A 21,975-nucleotide genomic window follows, 5' to 3' on the forward strand; every position below is an offset into this window, starting at 1 on the left:
ACATAGAAATACAAAACGGACAAACACCCCCTGTCACGCCCTGACCACTCTACCAAAGAAAATAACAACTTACTATGGTCAGGACGTGACAGAACGTAACACGAATTAAGAACAACTATTGAAAATCTTTTTCTCCTGAATGTCATTTTAAAGACTGCTGGGATTTAATATCTTGCATTATTCAAATCATATTTAGTGCAATTGTATGTAATGGATTGTATGGAAAAGGAGAAACAAATTAATGTGCAGGTGTGTTAAAAAGAGGGACTTTAAATGAAATCTCCTCATAGTGTGGATATTCGTGCTCTCCTTCTCAAGCTGAACAGAACATAGGCTATAGGCTAGTCCGCACGCAAGATAGTGAAGCTATCCAGGACCTCTATACCAGGCGGTGTCAGAAGAAGCCCCTAAAAATTGTCAAAGACTTCAGCCACCCTAGTCATAGACTCTTCTCTCTGCTACCGCACGGCAAGCGGTACCGGAGCTCCAAGTCTAGGTCCAAGAGGCATCTAAACAGCTTCTACGCCCAAGCCATAAGACTCCTGAACAGCTAATAAAATGGCTACCCAGACTATTTGCATAAAGCAAAACTCTTACACTTATTGTTAGACTTTCTTGATAAAAGCTACAGTCTGAGATTGGTACATCCAGTCTTGGAGCACTATCTATAGATTTAAGTGGGGTTACTTTTCCATAGCCTTTAGCTGCATACCAAAATAAGTGGTGCCGTCCACTTTGTTGTTGTTTTTTAATCGCAGACTGTAGCTTTAAGGAGTGATGTTCTTACTTAGTCTAATCAGGACATACCAGGACCGCAGCTTTCTCTCACACCGACTGTGGTGTAATGTTATCCCTAAGACAACATTGCTAATAGCTATCTTGTACTATTAGTCATTAACGGCTGTTATTCTTCTCCCCCTCAGGCCATCTGCTTCAAAAACCTCAAATCCAATATCATTGGCTTAAAGTTAAAGTATGCAATTTGCCACTTATTTTGGTAAACAGCTGAGGAGAAATGGGGCTAGGTAAAAGTAACTCCTCTCAAATTCATATACAGAGCTCTAGATACAAGGACTGAAAGTCCATGACATCCTCAAAACAAGCTTGTATTTTGGGTTCTGATGGGGTACAATAGTTGTGTCATATTTTGTGACCTGCAACTGTGGATGACTGTAGAATATGCAATCTCTAGGCTGCGTTTGAACTGGGCCTAGCAGTGTACCCTTTACCAAGTCTGTTTGTGCTTTAGGCAACAATGAACTCTCTGCGTTTGTTCATTGTATGCATGGTATGATGACAGTGATAGTTGGTTACAACAGACCATATATTATAGTAGGGACGAGGCTTCTATACTCAACCACTTAGAACATGAACATTTACGTTGCTTGTTTGTATAAATTGCAGAGACATTGGAAACTTTGAGTTTGTTGTCTGAAGATATCTCCGGTCACAGAGAGACGGATAAACCATGTGGTTCTATGTTTAGTGGGCCAAAAAAAACATATAATGACGCACTTAGCTGTTCAACGAGTGGTCTGAGAGAGCGTTTTCAACTGTAACGTTAATGGCGATGGTTTTGGGAAACAGCTCGGAAACTATTTAATTCTGCTCCTATGAATGCTCTAATAAGCCTTAAGAGGCTTTTGGGAACCCGGGCCCAGGCCATGTATGGATATCTCTGATTATTTAATTGCATTTACAATAATGGCGATGGAAAAAATCCAGCAAGAGACCCGAGAAAAATGTCTCAGTGCCACTTTCAGTTCCATTAAAGGGGCAATCCAAGATTGGTACATCCATTTTTTAACTTTTTAAATGAATGATAGATAGCCCTTGACTCTTGCAGAATATAACTTAGAAATGCCTCATGAGCTTAGTTCAACCGTCTTAGCCCATCAGAACCCAAAAAAATAAGTTTGTATTACTCTGTTTGTAAACAAACATTGTATAGCTTCAAACATGGTCTAAACTATCATTTTGATCTCATGGATGGTCAGTCTGTGTATCTATTTTTCCGTCTAGGCATTTGAGAGTGGTTACATTTCTCTAGCCCCATCCCTCAGCAGTTTACCAAAAAGAGGTTGGTTAAATGCGTTGTTGTTTTTTTTTATCCCAGATTGCCCCTTTAATATTTATTTTACAACCTTAGTAATATTACTAGCATTCGAAGACTCCCTCAGGGCTCTACAGATGCACTTTGCAGCTGCCTTTGTCTGGACCACATTATAATGAATTAGTCCTTTACGGGAACTATTGCCATCCCACATTATAACCACAGGGTGGCGCAAGAGACTGAAACATACTCTGTGCTTTGGTCTTTTTGTCACTCTCTCCTCAACTGGGTGATATTGTTGAAGGTCCAATGCAGCAGTTTTCCTCTGAATTTAATAAAAAAAAATGTAACTAGGCAAGTCAGTTAAGAACAAATTCTTATTTACAATTGCGGCCTACTCCGGCCGAACCCGGACGACGCTGGCCCTATTGTGCGTCGCCCTATGGGATACCAAATCATTCTGGATAACAATTAAGTACTTTACTGTGATTGATTTCAATTAAAATCGTCAGAAAGAGCTTCTTAGCAAAGAGCAATTTCTCAAGCAAAAATGTTGCTAGGACTGAAAAATGTGTTTTCAGGGATACAGTATTTTCAATCTAACTTCCTTTTCCCCTGAAAAACTCTGCTAAGGCAGCTTTCTACGCCTGCTACGTTTCTTTATTATTGGTCTATAAACTCATTTACCACCTGGTGATCTCACCAGGCAGGCCAAAACTTCATCCCACCAAAATTGGCTGATATTTCAGGCAGTCTTTTCAAACAGCTATTACACTAAAAGCACATTATCATAATTTTCACAATTTCACAGTATTATTCCAACCTCACGTTTTTGAGTGTATGGTAGAGTGTGAATGTGTGAGTACACTTGTAACCAGTGTACATGAGCGTTGTACTGTCTCTACCAAAGGCTTGGCCTTTTTTGGTATAGTACATTAGGGGCTACGGTTTGAGTCCCTGTTACAGCTCTCACTTTCTGCTGCTACACTATTGCCTGATTCACACTATAAGGTCGATGGGAACCATACTATGCTGGCTCAGATATTTTCTTTTCACATTGTCCTTTTTAGTACAGTTCCAGCAACTATGGCGGATGCCATGCCAGCCCAGTACAGCTTGGCTTGGATTGGCTCGGTTCAGCACGATAGTGTGAATCAGGCTTATGACTGGGGTTATTGTTTCCCTATCCAGATCACAATAAAAGCAGACCAGATACTCTAAGACTGAGTGGTAAGAATGTAGGTTTATTGCCTGCACTGGTGCCTGCTGCTTCCCTCAATGTATAGTGCCGAGTCACAACAGACATGATAGCATGCTGTGTCCCACTGTGTGAAGTCCTATTTTATGACCCTGAAAACTAATCAAAAGGGAACCATCATGCTCTCACAGAAGCTTGGCTGGTGCGTGAAACCTGTGAATAGCAGCAGAAATTGAACAAATAAACGGTGTGGGGTCTGTACTCAAAAAGATGTTGCATAAAGCTTCCTTAATTTTTCTTTGTTTTTATTATTTTCACTGCATCAGGGATAGCGTACACAGACGTTTCGGCTTTGCAGCCTTCTTCTGGATTTCTCTCAGTGGTTAATGACATTCTCCTTGCACTACTTTCCCCTATGCTTAAATACATGGGTCCATACAGGCACATGCCCATATATACCAATGCACCAACCATCTTGGTGCCACTGCCACCAGTGTAATTCCTGGTTTAAGGTTAAGCATAAGCTCTAACCATATTGCTGTTATTAAGGTTGGCAGAGAACACAATATAGAGACTTTATGGTTATCAAGACCGACATACTCAGCCACTAGAGGGTATAAAATTGCCGTTTTTACTACGCCTTGAGAGTGAACATTGGGTGTGGAGCAACATTTTCTTTGGGAGATAAACTTGATGATAAGTTGATTATTTGAATCAGTTGTGTAGTGTTAGGGCAAAAACCAAAATGTGCACCCCTTGGGGCATTGTTCACCTCCAGTTTGGGAACTCCTGGTCTAGGCTGTGGTAGAATAGTGGGTTCTGTAGTCTCAGTACATTAAATGTAGTGTAGACTGTCACACCCAAGGGTAGTGTTTCTTACAGCTGTTATGGCAAGACCTTATTGGATTAAAGACACACATCTGAAAGAGACTTTACAGTGTCATACAAACAGGAGGAGTACAGCAGTTGATACTATTAACCATATAGGGGGGTGTGTGTGTGTGGTGTGTGTGTGTGTGTGTGTGTGTGTGTGTGTGTGTGTGTGTGTGTGTGTGTGTGTGTGTGTGTGTGTGTGTGTGTGTGTGTGTGTGTGTGTGTGTGTGTGTAAGTTAGGATAATACAGCAGAGGTACAGCTCAGGCCTTCGAGTTCTGCAGTCCTGCTGGTTTTCTTTTCTCCCTGGCACTTAATTGATCAATTAACACTGGTTGGTTGGAGAGTGTACATACCTGCCTTGCCAGGTTGTCTGCCAGTCTCTTAGTTTATAGTCAAGAACGAAAAATCATCAGGACAGCAGGCTTTTAAGAAGGGAGATGTACTACGTGATTGGCTATGGTAGACAAAAAAGCATAGAAGTGTACACATTTTAGCCTCCACCAACCATCACTTACTATATTCTCCATCTCTACACTGCCTTTCATATCTATCAACACTGATGCATGGAGGCCAGCTTTGTCTGATGATGATATGTGTTGTTGCATAGGTCAACCTATGGAATTCACCATCTCCCAACTTCCCAAACCCTTTGGATGAGTCGAGGACTCCCTGACTGGGTCCAGGTGTGCATAGCACCAGGAAAATGTTGGCAGGAGCCCAGAGGTTTTATGGGATAGCGTGGAGACGGTCGGGAGACGCTTGGGGTTGCATTCCAGAGAGAGGCTGCTGGAACGCCTCCTGGTGAACACCTTTCACGGTCGCTCCCGTTTCATCCCCAGCCTCTCCTTTCTGGCAGACATGAAAGTGTTGGAAGGATATTTTATCTCCACGGGCCTCGCCGTAAGCACAGGCCCACTTAAGACGAAGCAGGAAAGAAAAGATAAATGGGTAGGGCTTTGCCTTGCGGTAGGGCTGCTGGGCTGGGATGAAACGTTTTTGGCAGGCTATATACTGTAGTTGCCGAGACAGATTTACCGCAATGGAATGTGCTCCTACAGTGGTTGGGCATGCAAGGGTGAACTGTTAAAGACTGATCTGTGTTCACCTCCAGATAGGAGCTGGCACTGAGGTTTACTGTACATACTGTACCTCTGGAGTAGTGAGGCTACATGCTGACATTTTGTAGAGAATTTGTGTAACAGAGCAGAATTCCACCTGTCTTTAATTCAAATAAATATGATAAATCAACCTGCCTTCAATTCATAGACTAATAGACTATGTGGAATGGTCAAAGCTTTGAAGCACGGATGTGATTTGACTCCCACTGCTGTATTCATAACACAAATGCATGTTTTGACATATTTATTCTAAATACAGGAGAATATTTAAATCCTGAATATTAAACTGGGTTTGATTGCAAAGTACATTTTCATTACATTTACATTACATTTAAGTCATTTAGCAGACGCTCTTATCCAGAGCGACTTACAAATTGGTGGATTCACCTTATGATATCCAGTGGAACAGCCACTTTACAATAGTGCATCTAAATCTTTTAAGGGGGGGGGGGGGGGGGTTAGAAGGATTACTTTATCCTATCCTAGGTATTCCTTAAAGAGGTGGGGTTTCAGGTGTCTCCGGAAGGTGGTGATTGACTCCGCTGTCCTGGCGTCGTGAGGGAGCTTGTTCAACCATTGGGGTGCCAGAGCAGCGAACAGTTTTGACTGGGCTGAGCGCGTACTGTGCTTCCTCAGAGGTAGGGAGGCGAGCAGGCCAGAGGTGGATGAACGCAGTGCCCTTGTTTGGGTGTAGGGCCTGATCAGAGCCTGAAGGTACGGAGGTGCCGTTCCCCTCACAGCTCCGTAGGCAAGCACCATGGTCTTGTAGCGGATGCGAGCTTCAACAGGAAGCCAGTGGAGAGAGCGGAGGAGCGGGGTGACGTGAGAGAACTTGGGAAGTTTGAACACCAGACGGGCTGCGGCGTTCTGGATGAGTTGTAGGGGTTTAATGGCACAGGCAGGGAGCCCAGCCAACAGCGAGTTGCAGTAATCCAGACGGAAGATGACAAGTGCCTGGATTAGGACCTGCGCCGCTTCCTGTGTGAGGCAGGGTCGTACTCTGCGAATGTTGTAGAGCATGAACCTACAGGATCGGGTCACCGCCTTGATGTTAGTAGAGAACGACAGGGTGTTGTCCAGGGTCACGCCAAGGTTCTTAGCACTCTGGGAGGAGGACACAATGGAGTTGTCAACCGTGATGGCGAGATCACATAACGGGCAGTCCTTCCCCGGGAGGAAGAGCAGCTCCGTCTTGCCGAGGTTCAGCTTGAGGTGGTGATCCGTCATCCACACTGATATGTCTGCCAGACATGCAGAGATACGATTCGCCACCTGGTTATCAGAAGGGGGAAAGGAGAAGATTAATTGTGTGTCGTCTGCATAGCAATGATAGGAGAGACCATGTGAGGATATGACAGAGCCAAGTGACTTGGTGTATAGCGAGAATAGGAGAGGGCCTAGAACAGAGCCCTGGGGGACACCAGTGGTGAGAGCACGTGGTGCGGAGACAGATTCTCGCCACGCCACCTGGTAGGACGCAATCCAAGCGTGGGCCGCGCCGGAGATGCCCAACTCGGAGAGGGTGGAGAGGAGGATCTGATGGTTCACCGTATCAAAGGCAGCAGATAGGTCTAGGAGGATGAGAGCAGAGAGAGAGTTAGCTTTAGCAGTGCGGAGAGCCTCCGTGACACAGAGAAGAGCAGTTTCAGTTGAATGACCAGTCTTGAAACCTGACTGATTTGGATCAAGAAGGTAATTCTGAGAGAGATAGCAGGAGAGCTGGCCAAGGACGGCACGTTCAAGAGTTTTGGAGAGAAAAGAAAGAAGGGATACTGGTCTGTAGTTGTTGACTTCGGAGGGATCGAGTGTAGGTTTTTTCAGAAGGGGTGCAACTCTCGCTCTCTTGAAGACGGAAGGGACGTAGCCAGCGGTCAAGGATGAGTTGATGAGCGAGGTGAGGTAAGGGAGAGCAGAGTAACAGAATCATCTTCTCTTTCTTCCTATGAAACTGGTTGTGAGAGAAGGCACTGATTCATTTCTGGGAATTGTTACTATAAGCATGCTCCTTCAAACTGCCTTAGGTTTATGCAACGCATCACTTCAACACTCTTGTCTATATGACATGGATGAGTCTAGATGCTTAGATAGCACTTAACCTAGCCTGAAGTATTCATGCATCATCATGCAGTTACAGTATATCGCATGGTAAGACTTGAACATATGTGACCCATGTATTATTACCATGCAGTCATTTTCAATCCGTTTCAATTTTGATGCATAAAGATGTAACACATTATATGACATTATAAATGCTTTTACCAAGTTCTAAAGCTTTACACCTGCAGACGTTAAGTATTGTTACCAATGGCTGTTGGTGATGAAGGATATTTACACAACTCTTCCAATACCTTTATTATCTTTCTTGTGTCTTCTACCTCTCCCCAGTCTTACTTTCTCTCAACCTCTGTCTCCCTTTCTCTTTTTCTCTCAATCATTCTCTTCCTCTCTATTACTGGTTTTCTGCTTTTCCTTCTCTCCGTCTCTTGGCTCGTTTCCAGTGGTGTCCTCCTTCCTTTTGCCTCTCCTTCAAGGGTATACCAGGATATGTATAGCCCTCTCTGACTACAGAGCACACCAGTCCCTGTAGAATCTGATGATTTTTTAAGTGCACCCTCTCTTTCTTACACGCACATACATGTAAACACACATATATGTACACACAGACTCATAATCATATCCCATACATGTACACACACACACACACTCGCGCACGCAAATTACAAGGATGGTTGTCATTCACTTTCCTGACACGTTTTTTGTTGGTGTCTGGATGTGAACATCCAACAGCTAATAAGACTTATGATGGGATTTCATTTCTTTGATTATTTTTACCTATTTTCTGTCTTCAGCAATGACAGACAGCTACCGTATGAATGTTGCATTCACCTCCCCTTGTGTAAAACAATATGATCACAGCAATTTAGACAATCTGCCAAGAGTATTATATTTAATGGGGTTGAATGCAGCTTGTTTTAACGAGGGATACACAATGGATTCTCTGTGAGATTCCATCAAGGTGTGTTTTTATTACAGAACAGTTTAGTCACTGCAGCCTCATAAAAGGTCACGGATACGTGGGTACTCTGGATATGAAATATGTTCATCCTACTGTTTCAGCGATCATAATGACGCTCAACCACAGATTTTTAATTACACTAAGCAATGAAGGACTTCGTTTTTCATGTTCAGTTGCGCAACGATTAGAGGGAAAACTGTTTTCCGTGCTCTTCCTCCTCTGCTTTTGACCTCATAAACAAACCCATTTTAGAAGCCCTTAAATGAAAATGACTCCAGAAACAAAAGCTAGCTGGGTGACTCTCATGAAACCAGTTTTAACTTTGGCAATGACAAATTGAGTTTGAAAACTATAATGCATCTGCAACAATCAACTATTGTTCTGAAGACTATTGTTAATACAAATACATTTAACATTTCTTCTGCCTGAATTTTGCACATTCGCACTGCAAATTCTCATTACTGAAATGCGTCCCTACTCAATTCTCGGGTTATTTAATAAAATGTTACTTCAGAAAAAACAAACTTATTTGAATAAAACACAAAAGGACACCTGCTCTTTTCATGACATAGACTGAAACGTTGAAAGCTAAAATCCCTTATTGATGTCACTTGTTAAGTCCACTTCAATCAGTGTAGATGAAGGGGAGAAGACTGGATTTTTAACCCTTGAGACAATTAAGACATGGATTGTGAATGGGCAAGACACAATATTTATGTGCGGTGTATGGCAGAAGGTGCCAGGCACACCGGTTTGTGTCAAGAACTGCAACACTGCTGGGTTTTTCACACTGAACAGTTTCCCATTTGTATCAATAATTGTCCACCACCCAAAGGACATCCAGCCAACTTGACAACTGTGGGAAGCATTGGAGTCAACATGGGCCAGCATCCTTGTGGAACGCTATCGACACCTTGTAGAGTCCATGCCTCGACAAATTGAGGCTGTTCTGAGGGCAAAAGGGGGTGAAACTCAATATTAGGAATGTATTCTGTACAACCAATATTAGTCAATGGGTGTGCTGTGCTGGAAACTTTTATTATTTACTAGGACCACTGCTTACAGCTATTGTACAGATTTTTTGTAAAACATTGGTTATTTGACTAAGTAGGAGTTGTCAATAAATATGGATATACAAACCCCATTTAATTTACTTAAAGCCACAATATGGAGCAACCCCCACACCTTTTACTGCAGTGAGCTAAATCAGGGTTACACAGAGGGTTTCTTGGTAGTCTTAAACAAATCTACTTTGAAACAAATGTATACTTCTCACACATGGTTATGGGCTTAAAAAAGAAGACACCTGTACCATGTCAGATATAGAGATGAAATGTGTTCAATTTTGAGTTTGCATCCCAATATTACACTCTGGCCACTCTACCATAAAGGTGCATTCGTTAAGTATTCAGACCCCTTGGCTTTTTTCACATTTTGTTACGTTAAAGCCTTATTCTAAAATGTATTCAATTGTTTTTTCCCCTCATCAACCTACACTCTAAAAAAAAAAATGACCACATTTACACAAGTATTCAGAACCTTGACTCTTTGGCAGCGACACCTTTGGCAGCGATTACAGCCTCAAGTCATATTGGGTATGATGCTACAAGCTTGGCACACTTGTATTTGGGGAGTTTCTCCCCTTCTTCTCTGCAGATCCTCTCGAGCTCTGTCAGGTTGGATGGAGAGCGTCTCTGCAAAGCTATTATCAGGTCTCTCCAGAGATGTTCAATCGGGTTCAAGTCCGGGCTCTGTCTGGGACACTCAAGGACATTCAGAGACCTTTCCCGAAGCCACTCCGGTGTTGTCTTGGCTGTGTGCTTAGGGTCGTTGTCCTGTTGGAAGGAAAACCTTCACACCAATATGATGTCCTAAGTGCTCTGGAGCAGGTTTTCATCAAGGATCTCTCTATACTTTGCTCTGTTAATCTTTCCCTCGATCCTGACTAGTCTCCCGGTCCCTGCCGCTGAAAAACATCCCTACAGTATGATGCTGCCACCACCAAGCTTCACTGCAGGAATGGTGCCAGGTTTCCTCTAGACGTGACAATTGGCAAGAAACTCTTGTTTCTCATGGTCTGAGAGTCCTTTAGGTGCCTTTTGGCAAACTCCAAGTGGGCTGTCATGTGGCTTCCATCTGGCCCCGCTACCATAAATGCCTGATTGGTGGAGTGCTGCAGAGATGGTATTCCTTCTTGAAGGTTCTCCCATCGCCACAGAGGAACTCTGGAGCTCTGTCAGAGTGACCATCGGGTTCTTGGTCACCTCCCTGACGAAGTCCCTTCTCCCCCGATTGCTCAGTTTGACCTGGGTGGCAGCTCTAGGAAGAGTCTTGGTGGTTCCAAACTTCTTCCATTTAAGAATGATGGAGGCCACTGTGTTGTTGGGGACCTTCAATGCTGCAGAATTGGTTTTGGTACCCTTCCCCAGATCTGTGCCTGGACACAATCCTGTCTCGGAGCACTACGGACAATTCCTTCGACCTCAAGGCTTGGTTTTTGCTTTGACATGTGCTGTCAACTGTGGGACCTTATATAGACATTTGTGTGTCTTTCCAAATCATGTCCAATCAATTGAATTTACCACAGGTGGACTCCATTCAAGTTGTAGAAACATCTCAAGGATGATCAATGGAAACAGGATGCACCTGGGCTCAATTACAAATCTTATAGCAAAGGGTCAGAATACTTATGAAAAAAAGGTATTTCGTTTTTTTTATTTTATAAATTAGCAAACATTTCTAAAAAACTGTTTTTGCTTTGTCATTATGGGGTATTGTGTGTAGACTGATGAGGGGAAAAAAATATGTAATCCATTTAGGAATAAGGCTGTAACGTAACAAAAAGTGAAGGGGTCTGAATACTTTCCAAATGCACTGTACATTACAAAAGACTGAAATATAGAAAAACGGTTTGACATAGAAAAATTGGCTTTTCAGCATAAAAAAATGTATTTATTCATTATGAAATTATGAAGAATATTAATAACATCCCACCCATGAGGCCACTAGTGGGCGCATTGGTCATTTGACTGCAGAAAATGGCTAAAGGAGAACATCCCCCATTTTGACATGTGTACCTGTTTTAGTACTTACCTATACTGTTGTTTGATATCCCAAGACAGTTTTTCGTCCATGTCCCACATATTTAGATACTTTATAGGCATATCATGTTATGCCAGTTGCCCATAGGTTGTCGTTAAATTTAGAAATACATTAGAACCACACATATCCACGTCCTAATGCACCAATATTACCTCTAAAGACCTTGGAGAAATGACTTTTTCAAAAAAAATTATTTTTTATGCTTAAATCTGTAATGTGTACGCTAATAATCGGGAAGCAAGTACAGGGAGTGAATTTAATAAATAAACATTGAACAAAACAAGAAACACGAGTAGCGTACAGACATGAAACATATAAACAGAAACAATAATGCCTTGGGAAAGAACCAAAGGGAGTGACAGATATAGGGGAGGTAATCAGGAAGGTGATGACTCCAGGTGAGTCTCATGAGGCGCAGGTGTGCGTAACAATGGTGGCAGGTGTGTGTAATAATGAATAAACTGGCGAAAACGAGCCCCAGAGAGGGGGAGCAGGAGTGACAAAATCTACTTTTGACTTTTGAAAACACATGCGCGTAATTAGAGTACTTATACTTATGCTACAATATGGGGTATTTTAGCCGATTACATTAAGATCAGTGATTTTAGTTTTATGGAAGTCATTTGAGATTAAGAAATTACAGAGTTTGATGATGTATTGGGCTACTGAATCTCTAATAGAGCTCAGTAAAAAAAAAAATAAAATATGGCAAACTATTAAACACTCATTACCAAAACACGCATTTTGATATCCGAAACCTGATTATCATTAGCGTAATGCACCAATATTTAGGAAATATTACGAAAAATAAGAAGTACACTCAAGTAATTTTGGCTTAATCTGGTAGTGTTCCTTTTGTTCCTTATCCAATTATATGTACATAAAAATAACATGTACACACAAGTAATTATGATTAAAAAAACAACATTCAGAATACATTTGTATATTTACATTTTAAAAATATTTGTTTTCAGTGTTATGTTTTTCATTAGGTGAGGAATATAAAAAAATATTACAAATGTATTTGTTTATTACTTTTTGGGACTTTTTTGGAAAACTATTGCTGTAATGAGAATTGTTACATTGGTAGTTGTGGAAATTGTGGTAAAATGCACAATATCTGATCAATAAACATACCAATAAATACAAAAATAGTTAACTACAGATCCTAATCATATTGATCCAAGAGGAATTATGGTGGAAATGTGTTTATTTTTCAAGGCTTTTTTGCCAAGTGCCAGTTTTGTGAGAATCACCCAACTAACTCATGGCTAGTTTTAGACTAGACATGATCAAAATCAAATCAAATCAAATTCTATACACCATGTCTAGTCTACATATCAAAGTGTTAATTCCTGCTGGCTAAAAAAGTAGTATGTACTGCTTAAATACGTAGATACTAAATGTAGATGGGAGGCGAGACACTCCACAGATAAAATACTTTATCTAATACTTTATTACGTGGTTAAGTTTCAGGCACAGCAACTGAAACGTAATAAGAGAAGGTGTAGCCTATGACAGTAGGATAAATCATCCAACATCTGGAGCTTTTGGTTAATAAATAGCCAATCAAATGTGTGTGGGCCATGTTTGAGCCAAGACTATGGGCAGCGGGAGGAGTCAAATAACACTTGCTGTGTAGGCGCATTGTGTTGATTGGCCCCTATTGTCACATGCATACAGTGAGACACAGATGCACTTTGGCCTCTCTGCTTAGTGATGACAGTTGATTATATAAGTCTGTGGTGAAGACAGTCCTCTTTCTGGGTCCACATTGATTAGCACTGTACTGCTGCTTTTCCATTGCCAGGCCAGATATGGACCAATACAGGGCCAGCCAATTATTTTGAAATGTGGTTGGCAAGCTGGGCAACCAGGTATCAGCATTTTGATTTCCCCAAATTACCAGGTAGGTGGTTGCCAAAAAAAAGTTGCACGACCCACGGCAAAATGCCATTCTCGGGAGACTTTACAGAGTGACCCAATTATGGAAAAAGCCTATTCCTATTCCCAAAGGCCTGAAATGTATGAGTCTTTTATGAAAAGAGACTCATTCATTTGTAAATGATATGATATCCCATATTGTGCATTGACAGACCAAATTAATACACACGTTTCTTCTGCAAAGTTATCTGAAACTGCTGCCTTCCTTACATTAATTCCACTTAGGTCTGTTGCTCTGTCATCATTTTGAAAGCAACGCCATGTGTTGAAACCTATGCTCTAATATTCAAAGAGTCTCATGTTCTTTTTCACTTTTGAATTCGGCATGTTTCGCTCTTTATTCAGTTAGATTTGAGGAGAGGCAGGACTCTACAGCAGGGAAGGGCGTTCTTGTCACTGTCAGACCCTACTAGTCATGCAGGGGGGTGGGTCCACCGGCGCAAAGGAAAACCCACATTTTTCATTGTTAGGGACACGGTGGAATGTGATGGTTTGATCCTACAGCGCAGGGAGTGGAGGGAAGAAACAACGAAGGCAGTTCAGGAGAAAAAAAAACCTGTCCCGCTGATGTACCAGTAAAATCTGTGAAAGAACTTTGTGTTCAGTCTTTGGTTCAAACCTACAGTCATCTTGTCGGAACTCTTCGACACAAAGCGAATCAATTTGGGGACTATCGCAGATTTTCTTTTCATGGCAAGGTAGGTGAACTAGTGTTTTGATGAATATAAAACTACTTGTATTACTAAATCAATGAACTAATGTAACGATGGTACTGTAACTTCCCGAATTCGACACGGGCAGGCACACTCCGAACTGCGGCAAGTTTTTACCCCTCCTCCCCCTGCTCTTCTGCCGCAGCTAAAACGAAGCCTCCATGAAACACCGGACTGCAGCTAAAAACTTGGGCCACGTTCAGTAGGCAAACGTGTGGAATGTTGCAGAATGAAATGTCACGAATAGAAGTGATGTGATTCCATATTATTCAAGTCCGAGAACATGTTTGTACAGTGCTACATATTTACAGATCCATGTATTTCAATATTTCTATCTGAACTTTCTACAACGTTGTGCCCTGCTGAGCAGCCAGCTGGTTAAGAATGTGTAGGAGTTTGAAGTTCTCCTCGTTTTAAGCGTGTGTAGATCACTGTAACTAAATGTAGCCTTTATCATTATGATTAAGAGTGGCTAGCACACTTATGTTCAGTGGGGATGTGCCAGTCTCTGGGTGGAATGTTGGGGTTTCTGAACAGGAACATAAATATTTTCCTCGAACGATGTATCATCCGGCTCAGGCGATTTCTTTAAATTAATTTGCAACACTAGTAGCCAGCCACCTTTCCACAATTCGAAAAATCCCACTGTCCACTTAAGGCAGCTACAGTCCACTGTCACTTTGAAGATTTAGTTCCCAGTATAGCCTAAAGTAGACAGTAAAAAAAATAAAAATATATATAGATATATATAAACAAACAAACAAACATTACAGGTCAACTGGTCTAAACAAGATGGCAGTAAAAGCCCGTTATCTATATTGACACTTGACATATCATATTTTAGCTGGTTCCCAAGTAGCCCAGTATTGGACTAAAGGAGCTTAACATTACTCCTTAGTCCAAGGACCTTACATGTTCTGTTTTAAGGGGTGAATTGCCTCTGGAGCCATAACAGCCAAATACTCCCATCTAAACGTGAATCAATTCTCAATTGCGGTATGGTTCTAGGAACAGAAATCCCTCTACATTCATATCACATCAACATTTCACAAACGCAAAATACACACTTACTGTAAACTGTTTTAACACAGCAGCCAACAGTATTTTTCAGTGACAACACTTTTGTGGGGTCTTGTCACCCACCTACAGAAGAGCCTTTGTCCAATGACTTATGTGTAATGTAATGGAACTGAGTCATGATCAAGGGCTAGTTCCTAAGTAGACTATGTTGACAGCCATAATTGGAATGATCTTCAAAACTTGACCTCTATGGATAAATCATCAAATGTATTTAAGTCATTGCTCAAATTGTGAATACAGCAGGGAATGATCAGCCTGATACATGATAGACAACTTCAAATTGCCTTAATTGATGGCAGGCGTCATCCATTATTATTTGCATAGATCTACTTCACATGGGAAGGGAGCTTTCCAAAGATTCCACAAACTGGCTAAAGTTACGATTTCACTTTACCCCGATAGAGTAAGATGCACTAAGAGAGTAAGATGGCGCCGACAGACATAGCAGCTCTGCTTCTAGCTCGTAAGCAACTTTGCAGTATTTTTTTGTGTGTTATTTCTTACATTATTAGCCCAGAACGTTTTTTGTGTTATTACATATAGCCAGAAATAACTTTTGGATATCAGAGCGGTGGTAACTCGCCAGCATTATGATCAGGATTATGAGTTTCCTGAATTGGATCCTTTGTTCATACCCCCAAGGCAATTGAAATTATCCCAGAGACTGCTCCAAGACGCCACCGGCGGAGAAGAGGTATTCGGAGTGAACTTCTAGTCCGACTCAGGAGGCATGCACACCATCCACTACTTCAGAGTATATTACTCACTAATGTTCAGTCTCTAGACAATAAAGTAGACACGCTCAGGGCGAGGATCTCCTTTCAGAGAGACTTCAGGAACTGTAACATACTCTGTTTCACGGAATCATGGCTCACTCGGGATATACTGTCCCCGTCCATACAGGTTCTCAATACATCGCACAGACAGGAATAAACAACTCTCCGGGAAGTAGAAGGGTGGTGGTGTATGTTTCATGATTAACAACTCATGGTGTGATTGTGATAACATACAGAAACTCAAGTCCTTTTGTTCACCCGACCTAAACTCGGCAAAAAAAAGAAACGTCCTTTCACTGTCAACTGCGTTTATTTTCAGCAAACTTAACATGTTTAAATATTGTATGAACATAAGATTCGACAACAGAGACATAAACTGAACAAGTGTGACTAACAGAAATGGAAAATTGTCCCTGAAAAAAGGGGGGGTCAAAATCAAAAGTAACAGTCAGTATCTGGTGTGGCCACCAGCTGCATTAAGTACTGCAGTGCATCTGCTCCTCATGGACTGCACCAGATTTGCCAGTTCTTGCTGTGAGATGTTACCCCACTCTTCCACCAAGGCACCTGTAAGTTTACGGACATTTCTTGGGGGAATGGCCCTAGCCCTCACCCTCCGATCAAACAGGTCCCAGACGTGCTCAATAGGAATGAGATCAGGGCTCTTCGCTGGCCATGGCAGAACACTGACATTCCTGTCTTGCAGGAATCACGCACAGAACGAGCAGTATGGCTGGTGGCATTGTCATGCTGGAGGGTCATGCCAGGATGAGCCTGCAGGAAGGGTACCACATGAGGGAGGAGGATGTCTTACATGTAATGCACAGCGTTGAGATTGCATGCAATGACACCAAGCTCAGTCCGATGATGCTGTGACACACCGCCCCAGACCATGACGGACCCTCCACCTCCAAATCGATCCCGCTCCAGAGTACAGGCCTTGGTGTAACGCTCATTCCTTCGACGATAAACACGAATCCAACCATCACACCTGGTGAGACAAAACCACGACTCGTCAGTGAAGAGCACTTTTTGCCAGTCCTGTCTGGTCCAGCGACGGTGGGTTTGTGCCCATAGGCAACGTTGTTGCCGGTGATGTCTGGTGAGGACCTGCCTTACAACAGGCCTACAAGCCCTCAGTCCAGCCTATTGCGGACAGTCTGAGCACTGATAGAGGGATTGTGGGTTCCTGGTGTAACTCGGGCAGTTGTTGTTGCCATCCTGTACCTGTCCCACAGGTGTGATGTACCGATCCTGTGCAGGTGTTTTTACACATGGTCTGCCACTGCGAGGACGATCAGCTGTCCGTCCTGTCTCCCTGTAGCGCTGTCTTAGCCGTCTCACAGTACGGACATTGCAATTTATTGCCCTGGCCACATCTGCAGTCCTCATGCCTCCTTTCAGCATGGCTAAGGCACGTTCACACAGATGAGCAGGGACCCTGGGCATCTTTCTTTTGGTGTTTTTCAGAGTCAGTAGAAAGGCCTCTTTAGTGTCCTAAGTTTTCATAGCTGTGACCTTAATTGCCTACCGTCTGTAAGCTGTTAGTGTCTTAAGGACCTTTCCACAGGTGCATGTTCATTAATTGTTTATGGTTCATTGAACAAGCATGGGAAACAGTCTTTAAACCCTTCACAATGAAGATCTGGGAAGTTACTTGGATTTTTATGAATTATCTTTGAAAGACAGTGACCTGAAAAATTGGCATTTCTTTTTTTTTGCTGAGTTTAGAGTACCTCCCAATCAAATGCTGACCATATTACCTCCCAAGATAATTATCTTTGGTTATAGTCACAGTCGTGTCTATTCCCCCTCAAGCCGATACCACAACGGCCCTCAAGGAACTGCACTGGACTTTATGCAAACTGGAAACCACATATCCTGAGACCACATTTATTGTAACTGAGGATTTAAGCAAAGCAAATTTGAGTGAAACGCTACTGAAGTTCTATCAACACATTGACTGTAGTACTCGTGCTGGTAAAATACTAGACCGCTGATACTCCCCCATTCGAAATGCCTACAAGGCCCTCCCCCACCCGCCCTTCGGCAAATCAGATTACGGCTCCATTTTGCTCCTCCCTTCCAATAGGCAGAAATTCAAACAGGAAGTACATGTGCTAAGGTCTATGCAACGCTGGTCTGACCAATTTGGAATCCATGCTTCAAGATTGTTTTGATTATGCGCACTGGGAAGAAGCCACTGCTCCAAAACCACCATAAAAAAGCCAGACTATGGTTTGCAACTGCGCATGGGGACAAAGATTGTACTTTTTGGAGAAATGTCCTCTGGTCTGATGAAACAAAAATAGAACTGTTTGGCCATAATTACCATCGTTATGTTTGGAGGAAAAAGGGGGACGCTTGCAAGCCGAAGAACACCATCCCAACCGTGAAGCACCGGGGTGGCAGTATCATGTTGTGGGGGTGCTTTGCTGCAGGAGGGACTGGTGCACTTCACAAAATAGGTGTCATCATGAGGCAGGAAAGTTGTGGCTATATTTAAGGAACATTTCAAGACATCAGTCAGGAAGTTAAAGCTTGGTCGCAAATGGGTCTTCCAAATAGACAACGACCCCAAGCATACTTCCAAGTTGTGGCAAAATGGCTTAAGGACAACAAAGTCAAGATATGGGAGTGGCCATCACAAAGCCCTGACCTCAATCCTATAGAAAATATTTGGGCTGAACTGAAAAAGCGTGTGCGAACAAGGAGGCCTGCAAACCTGACTCAGTTACACCAGCTCTGTCAGGAGGAATGGGCCAAAATTCACCCAACTTATTGTGGGAAGCTTGTGGAAGGCTACCTGACACGTTTGACCCAAGTTAAACAATTTAAAGGCAATGCTACCAAATACGAATTGAGTGTACGTAAACTTCTGACCCACTGGGAATGTGATGAAAGAAATAAAATCTGAAATAAATTATTCTCTCTACTATTATTCTGACATTTCACATTCTTAAAATAAAGTGGTGATCCTAACTGACCTAAGACAGGGAATTTTTACTGTGATGTCAGGAATTGTGAAAAACTGAGTTTAAATGTATTTGGCTAAGGTGTATGTAAACTTCTGACTTCAACTGTATGTACAGTGCAATTGGAAAGTATTCAGACCCCTTGACTTTTTTCACAGCTTTATTATAAAATTGATTACATACATTTACATAGAGTAAAAAATGTATCTACACACACTACCCCATAATGACAAAGCAAAAACAGATTTTAAAAAATCTTGCAAATGTATTAAACAGAAATGCCTTATTTTCGTAAGTGTTCAGATCCTTTGCTATGAGACTCCTAATTGAGCTCAGGTGCATCCTGTTTCCATTGATCATCCTTGATGTTTCTACAACTGGATTGGAGTCCACCCAAAAAAATCTGTAGCATTGAAGGTTCCCTAGATGTTGCCTCCATCATTCTTAAATGGAAGAAGTTTGGAACCACCAAGACTCTTCCAAGAGCTGGCCGCCTGGCCAAACCAAGCAATCGGGGGAGAAGGGCATTGTTCAGGGAGGTAACCAAGAACCCAATGGTCACTCTGAATCAGCTCCAGAGTTCCTCTGTGGAGATGGGAGAGCATTCCAAAAGGACAACCATCTCTACAGCACTCCACCAATCAAGCTGCAGAGATGGTTAAAAGTATTCAGACCCCTTTTTATTTATTAGTCTTTTATTCTAAAATTGATTAAATTGTTATTTCCCCTCATCAGTCTACACTCAATACCCCATAATAACAAAGCAAAAACAGGTTTTTAGAAATGTTAACAAAAAAAAACGAAATACTGAAATATTTGTGCTTTGAAGCACATTTTGGCAGGAATTACAGCTTCGACTCTTCTTGGGTATGACGCTACAAGCTTGGCACACCTGTATATGAGGTGTTTCTCCCATTCTTATCTGCAGATCCTCTCAAGCGCTGTCAGGTTGGATGGGGAGTGTTCGATCGGGTTCAAGTCCTGGCACTGGCTGGGACACTCAAGGACATTCAGAGACTTGTCCCGAAGCCACTCCAGCGTTGTCTTGGCTGTGTGCTTAGGGTCGTTGTCCTATTGGAAGGTGAACCTTTCCCCAGTCTGAGGTCCTGAGCGCTCTGGAGCAGGTTTTTATCAAAGATCTCTGTACTTTGCTCCGTTAATCTTTCCCTCGATCCTGACTAGTCTCCCAATCCCTGCTGCTGAAAACATCCCCACGGCATGATGCTGCCACCATGCTTCACCATAGGGATGGTGCCAAGTTTCCTCCAGATGTGACGCTTGGCATTCAGTCCGAAGAGTCTTTAGGTGCCTTTTGGCAAACTCCAAGTGGGCTGTCTTGTGCCTTTTTACAGAGGTGTGGCTTCCGTCTGGCCGCTCTACCATGAAGGTTGTAGACACATTTCAAGGATGATCAATGGAAACAGGATGCACCGTAGCTCAATTTTTAGTCTCATAGCAAAGGAATACTTATGTAAATAAGATATTTCTGTTTATTTGTTTATACATTTGCGAAAATGTCAACCTGTTTTTCGTTTCGTCACAATGGGGCATAGTGTGTAGATTGAGGAAAACAATAAATATTTAATCCATTTTAGAATAGGGCTGCAATGTTACAAAATGTGGGAAAAGGGAAGGGGTCTGAATACTTTCCAAATGCACTGTAGGCTACATATAATGAGTGTCAAAGGAATGAGGTGCAACGCTGAGTCTGAACAGCAATGCTCCCCCAGCTGCAGTACAAGTAGCAGCAGTGGAATGGTAATCTGGAAGGTGGGGTCTGTGAAAAGAGAGCGAGGGAGAAAAATAGAGGGGACCTGCCTTGACCTGTTTCAGACATGAAGGCAAATTGCTGATCGCTTTCCAGTAAGTCCCAGAGCCAGTTACTAACTCTGCTACTGCTTCCACTCCTTCTGATGGTGGGAACACAAGTACAATCAAGTTGGACTGGAAGATAGGCACAGCTGCATGCATTGGAGGGTCACTGTATGTGCATACAGGGCAATGACCTATCCCTTTCTGCGTAAGTAGGAATTCAGAAGTACACAGGCGTTAATGTTGTAGATACAAACCACTTCCTACCTGGTAGACCTTACAGCCAAGGAAAAGGACATTTCATGTCTTTTATGCTAAACTGTTGAGAGGTTACAAAGCAACCTTGACACTTGAATTGCAATCCCTTCATATCCTGCCTGTACGAACATTGACCAAGTGAACATGTTGGCCAAGTAGAGTACAATAACTAGTGCTCTCCTGTTCCACCTCCATTTGGACTCTTTGTGCCAGTCTACTGTAGCAAACTTTACTTTCACCTTTGACTGGTCACTTGGTAGGTCTCTGGTGTTTTTCCTTTTGGCGTTGTGTCACTCTTTCAGTTTATTTCTTCATAGTGTATATAACGTAGTATAAAGACTACTGCTGAGAATTTGAATCCTTACAGTTTGTAGAGTTGACTTTTTATGCTATAGAGTGAAAGCAAGCGACGGGGCAGAGTTTGTTCAGTGGCCAAGTGTGTCGCCCATGCAAAGTAATAATTTCCCTCCTTCTCTCTCTTTACGAGCTGGGCTTACACATGATTCGTTTTCCACTTGATGGAAGCATGCAATGAAATGGCATCTGCTGCCTTTGGCTGAAACCAAAGGCTAATCATTATGGGTGTCCAATAAGTGTAATTATCAGACTTACTAGGCGGACCTGAGGATTACGGAGTAGCTCAATGACTAGTGTGGGGATTAAATTGAAAATGGTGGTTTTCTGCCTTTCGGCTTTTCAGACCACTTGGCACATTAAGGAGAAAGTGCTCTGGAGTTGGTGTATTATTGAACTGTAATGGCGTGTAGCCCTTAATTTTATAAGTCTAAAATTGTATTTTAGTGAAGTGCTTTCACTCCTAGAATGCTACCCCTCCCTGGGACGGCATAGTCAACGAGACAGAGGATGTTTTTTTTTTATGGTTCTCCCTGAAATAGCACAGATTAGTCATACTGAGTTTAATGAAGCACACAGCCCACATGTATTGTGATAATGTAATAATGGCCTGAGTATCCGGGACGAGCTCGTGTTGACGCTACACAGGCCAGCTGGACACTGCTGCCTTAGCGCCGGCAAGGGGAATGGATTTATGCTTT

The 21,975-nt window shown here is 42.4% G+C and overlaps 1 protein-coding gene across 1 annotated transcript in view; it reads left to right on the forward strand.

Moving 5' to 3' along the window:
• Window positions 1-13,728: 13,728 nt before the first annotated feature.
• The window catches only part of LOC106610673 (leucine zipper protein 1), a 98,750-nt gene continuing 90,503 nt past the window's right edge, over window positions 13,729-21,975 (forward strand). The window contains exon 1 of the mRNA XM_014210121.3: window positions 13,729-14,004. The gene's annotated coding sequence lies outside the window, so the exon portion shown is untranslated. The remainder of the gene's footprint in view (window positions 14,005-21,975) is intronic.

This window comes from Salmo salar, chromosome 09 (genome assembly GCF_965601325.2).
Source record: "Salmo salar chromosome 09, fSalSal1, whole genome shotgun sequence".
Taxonomy (NCBI): domain Eukaryota; kingdom Metazoa; phylum Chordata; class Actinopteri; order Salmoniformes; family Salmonidae; genus Salmo; species Salmo salar.